Here is a 6,000-nt window from a genome sequence, read left to right as displayed (position 1 = left end):
CCCTCCCCCATTTCTGAAGAAGGGTCTAGGCCCGAAACATCAGCCTTCCTGCTCCTCTGATGCTGCTTGGCCTGCTGTGTTCATCCAGCTCTACACCTTGTTATCTCAGAGTCTCCAGCATCTGCAGTTCCTACTATCTCTGAAACTAGCCTGCTAGTTACTTTTGGGAAAATGCTTGAATCCATTCATATCAGAGTTCTCTGAGGTTATAATAAGGAGAACTGGTCCAAGTAGTGTATTTGAATTTCTAAAAGAATTTGATAAATGCCAAATTATAGTTCACTACATAAGAATTCAGGTCGTTGGGGATGATGTGTTAGTGTGATAGAGACTGGTTAACTTACAGGTAATGGGGATTTGGGATAGATAGATCATTTTCAACATGGCAAGCTGTAAATAGTGGAGTATCACAGGGAACAATGCTGAGGTTTCAATTAGTTATGAATAATGTTAATGTAGGTACTGACTTACTGTTGCTAAATCCTCAGTCCTTATGTTATCTCCTACACTCTGAGGCATTATTTTGTGTAGTAACCTTTGATGTGGCACCTTGCTGAATGCCTTTTGTAAATCCAAATACACCACATCTACACACATCTGATGATTCAAAGATTGGTAGGAAAGCAGATTTCAAGGAGGTTAAAAATGGTCAATTCTTACCAATTTCTGACTGCATTCCTGGGCTCTCTGATTTTCAGGGTGTAGGCTAGTTTGGGGTTTGAGCCTGTGCCCATCATTCCAGACGTAGCTATTTCAACACTAGAATTAGAGAACTGAAGCACCAGCACCTCCAAGTTTCTGTCCAACTTATACATCATCATGACTTGGAAATGTATTACTGCTTGTTTAATGTCACCTAGTACACAATCCTGAAAGCCCCATCCTCAGTACTGTGGGTGTACCTCAATGCATAGATTGCAGCAGTTAGGGTAGGCAGCTCACCAGCAGCTTCTTGAGTGCAATTAGGAATGGACAATAAATGCCAGTGATGCCCATAATCTGTGAGTGAAGGAAAAATAATATTTACAAGTTGCTTACCATGTTTCCCACACATTATAATTGTAATAGCACTTCAAAAGATGGCTATCAAGCAATTTGGGGCTTTCAGACATCATGAAAGCCATAATATAAATTCAAGTTCTTTCCTTTCTTTTATCTAGTACCACGACAAATTTCGTGTCAGGAATGCACCCATAACCATTCCATACTGACAAGATAGACTGACAAAACCACTCAATGTTATTTCCATCACATCTAGAAGTGTTCATGATGCATTAAAATTGGTATCATTTATCAAAGTGAAAGCAGAAGCAGGAGCAAATCCTCAGTTACCGGTGTGCTACTAAATTTCAAGCTACATGAACTTAAAACACTTTTGACAGCAAACGGTGTTATATGGTGGATAATTTATTGCAAAAAATGGTAACTGAGATTTGAATGGCAGTAACTGATCAGATCTATTAAGTTGATCACTGGATCTTAATTGATCAGAAAATATAGTCTGCATTAATTACCAGCTCCCAGCACCAACTGTTTTTGTTTTCAAATTATACACTAACGTTTTTAATTAGGATCTCACACTTTTCAAACATAAATTTAGCTGACTCAATCAGATGAATTAAACAGATGAAGCTTTAGAATAATGTTCAAATGGACAAGAAATAATGTCACGTTATCCTACGTGCCAATTCCCATGTTAAGTGCCTTTTATGACAATGTAAATGACACTAAGGTTGCTAGGATAACAAGTACAATGTAAGAATATTCATTAATGATTTTAAATCATTTCAGCAAAGTTTTTTTTCTTTTTTTGATCTTTTTATTCCATTGCTATTTGGATTCAGTTTGAAGCAACTGTTTTCAGTTTTCTTCTGTTCTTTCCAGCTCTGTATCAATCAGATTTTCCTTTCATATCAGCATTTTGAGGGAAGAAGCGGGGGACCAATGGAAGAATGCTACAAAAGTTAAACCATACACAAATTTTCTGGTCCTCCAGTATGGCCATACACCTATAAAGGTCTGTATTCCTCACATTGACAAGGGATTAAATTGAGCTGTGTTGGCAAAAGGAATCAGGGAACTTGTGCCCCTTGTACTATAAGACAATGCAATTCTAACAGTTGAATCCACCAAAATGAATTTCAAAGCCTCAGGTACGATCAAGGTGAACCTGTTGATAATTTATTAACGAGAGTGAGGAACCTAGACCTTGCTAAATGAAGACTAGAAGTTGAAGTTTTTTGTCTTGCACTCATCAAAACCAGGACATAAGAAGAAATCCTTGAAAAAAAAGCACCATTTTATACAGCATGAGAAGAAGGTGCTGACTGGTTGGGTTATCACTGGCATGGAGATGCAGCAAGGGTTAACAGTGGAATGAATTAAAATACTTTTTTTCAAACATTAATTTGAAGTTGTCAACCTTATAACTGCACTAAAAAAATTCGTTAATATTATGTTTGCAAAATATTTACATATAACTGTTCAGCTATTTCTTTTTGTGTCATTATCTCTGTTTTTAATCTTCAGGCAGAAACTGGCAAGGGCTATTTGTACTTCTTTAAAAAACCTTTCCACCATCCTCATCTCTTGTGATTAACTCATTTAACATTTTCCAACTGCTGTTTCTGTCAGTTTTATTTTAAAGTACTTAACAACATTCTTGAAAAATAATAGCTCCAAAAATGATTTAAATCCTTGTATTAAATGTCAGAGTTTCAAAGGACAGTTTAAGTTTTGCTGTTACCGCTTCTTTTGCTTGTGAAACAGACAACCATTTACCACACGCTTTTCCAGATGTTGAATGTGGAATGGCTTTCAAATCTCTCTCGATTGTATTTTGCAGTACAACCAATAACCTAGCTTATCGCTCATTTTGATGGATCAATTTTGATACGGCTGTAATGTTGGGGATAATTCATGGAGCTGTGTATGAGATGGCTTTTCTTTTCAAAAGCTGAGGTCTGAGCTTAATGGTTTTAGATCTGCTAATTTAAGAGAAATTTGAGGCAAATAGAAGTAAGTACATGAAAATATGGAAATGCTGAATTTATAGGGTTGTGTGAGTAGTATCTTTTTTTTAAACAAAAATGTGTGCATGTCTTTTTTCCTCCCAAGAAATGGTTAACATTTTATAATCAAGTGAAAATCAGTAGCTGAACAGAATGCGAGCTGAGTTTGAAACATGATGATACAGACTGATACAAAAGACACTGACTCAGAAGGAAAAAGAGAAAGCAAAAATCAAACTGTTAATATGTAAACTTCTGAGTAGATATCTTAGTAGCTTTTATTTCTCTGTTTTCAGTGTATTCTCATGCTGTGCACCAGTTGGGTTTAGTCTGACCCAAATACAATTGGTCACCTGAGATGAGGTACCAAAAGGTTGTTAATGCAATTGATTTTGTTCTTAGTGTCTTTGGATCTTCAGCAAAGGAGGGGAGAAAATCAAAGGGGAAACATGTTGTTATTCACCGATTAACACTGGTATTTCCCGTTCTATTATACAGGTTGAGTTTGAAATCTTAGTAATGCCACTGGAAACTACGCCAAATGAAGGTCAGGTCTTCACCACAGGTTGAAAATCAAAGCAAGAAATGTTTCCATGATCATATGTAGTTAACATTGCTCAATTATGCATGAGAGTTTGAGTCATAATCATCACTATACTTACAGTTAGTGAGCAATACACATCTTTACACAGAAAAAACAATATTAAAGAGACTCAATGCTAAATCACTTAAAAATGAAAACATATATACTGACTAATTCCACTAATTAGCTGCGAATCATTACCACTTGCTGGACCAATAGTAATTAATTTACATTTGGTAATCCTTCATGCATTGTTTCATAGGTATTGTTATCATTGGGGTGTAAAATAAGAGTTTGTATCAGCAATAAATTAGCCAAAACTGAATTTCATACTTATAGTAAATCTTTGTTATTGTTTGTGGTCAGTCAAATAATTTAGAAAATGTGATGTGCAATATCAACTTGTATTATATGCCTATAGGTCACTAATCTAGTGGAATCAGCCTTGAGACCTGTGAACATCAGATGAATTGGACAGGTTTGTAAGGGGACCCTTTGAATTAATGAAAATAGAGACCCTAAAAACTGTGCAAAGATATTCCACATTATTCTTTAAAATTGGGAAAATGAAGGGTCTGAATATAATATTGATGTAATTTGCAACTGTATAAAGGTGTTGTTGAATCTATTCTAATACAAATGTGGGGATTCTAAAGAAGCAGCTACCAAAATTATTCTAACATCACTCAGGAAGAAGTGATTCTGTAATGCACATTCAATATGAGCACTAATGTGATGGACAACACAACGGTATTACATTAAAGTCAAGCGTAAACCATGCAATCTTGTGACTGTGAAACTCTACTTTCATCTGTTACTCGTAAATTCTGATATCACTATTTTCATAATGACCAATAGAGTCAGGTGACTCAATGAAATGTATAATAACATTACTAGAATTCAGACATGTAAGTTTCAGTAATTTTTCTCCCTTTTTTTGTTGCTTATGTGCACCACTGTTGCCTGTTTGAAGGCATAGAAAAAGGTTCAGGACTTCATACTTAAGTGTGGTCAGTGTTGTGTTGTAGGCCAACGATTGTGCACAATAGATTCCTACAAACAGACCTGATAACCTAATTCTTGTGAGGTTGATGAAGGGATAAAGGGACAGGATTCCAGAGACAATACCCTGAAACAAGAATAGTGAGTGCCAGAGGAACACAACAGGTCTGGAAGCATCTGTAGGGAGAAAACAGTGTTAACATTTCGAGTCCAGCGACCCTTTTTAAGAACAGATAGGATCACAGTTAACAGTACTGTCCATCTTTCCCACCTGACAGGGCAGATCAAGCTTCAGTTTAACATTTCATTCAAAAGGAATTACCTCTGGAGCATCAGCCTTGAAATTTTGAGCTCAAGAACTGGAGTGGGACTTAAACTTACAAGGTTCTGTCTCAAAGGAAATTGTGTGACCAACTAAGCTCCAGTTCACCACCACCTTCTTGCTGATTCTGTTAAGATTCTTTGTGGGACCATTAACATTCAAAGAAGAAAATCAAACATCCAGCAATCAACTGAAAGAATTACTCCATAAGATTTCATGTTTTTAAATTAAAAGCAAGCCTTTTTTGTAAATCAAAAATAATCAAACACAGTAAGCTCAATTAACTTAACACTATAGCTTATAGTTCATTGTGCTTTATACTCAGTTCTACTTTCAATTTACCTTTAAACAGTCCTGTTATCTTATGAAATCTTTATAAGTTTATTCAGTTTTCCTGTAACCAACTCAACAGGTTTGTCACCACCCTTCGGAATTTATTCTGATTGCTCTTCACTTTCAGCTATTTGTCAAGTTAAAAGATTTCATAGGGGCCTTTCCATTAGTTTTTGCCTAAACAATGCTCCAATTTCTTGACAAACACATAACTTTGGATTCTACAACTTCAGCACTGCCCTCCTGGTGACTCCTATGCAGTGGGTTAAGACATTAGAATGCACATTTGGTTTCCAATAACCTGCTGCTTTGGTTTCAAACTGCTACTAAACCGATTACTTCCAGAACTCCCATTGCCACAAGGTTAATGGTCTTTCAGTGAGGATTACAAGTAATTTCTTTATTTAGCTTCCAGCTAAACAATTCTTTCAGTTATTTTTCACTCTCCAGCATTGTCTTAGACTGAATACCAGCTCCAACCACAGGCTGCATCATGGTCAATAGATCTAGCATCTACACTACTTGATGTGCACAACTGGCTTCATCTCTTTACTCCCAAGGAGTAAGAAGCTGCATAAGGCCCAAAGCTGAAATTGTCATTGATTTCATTTATCTGTGTCAATCTGCAGGTTTACTATGTCTCTGAGAAGGTATAGAAACAGGTGAGGTGAAGTTGGTGAACTTTTTTTTCTCTGTTGGCTTTGTTCGATCAACAGTGCTTGTGAAAGGGTTTTGCAGGAATGTAAGGG

The sequence above is a fragment of the Rhincodon typus genome, chromosome 8, assembly GCF_021869965.1.
Source record: "Rhincodon typus isolate 14 chromosome 8, sRhiTyp1.1, whole genome shotgun sequence".
NCBI classification, from domain to species: domain Eukaryota; kingdom Metazoa; phylum Chordata; class Chondrichthyes; order Orectolobiformes; family Rhincodontidae; genus Rhincodon; species Rhincodon typus.
This window is presented reverse-complemented; position numbering follows the sequence as displayed.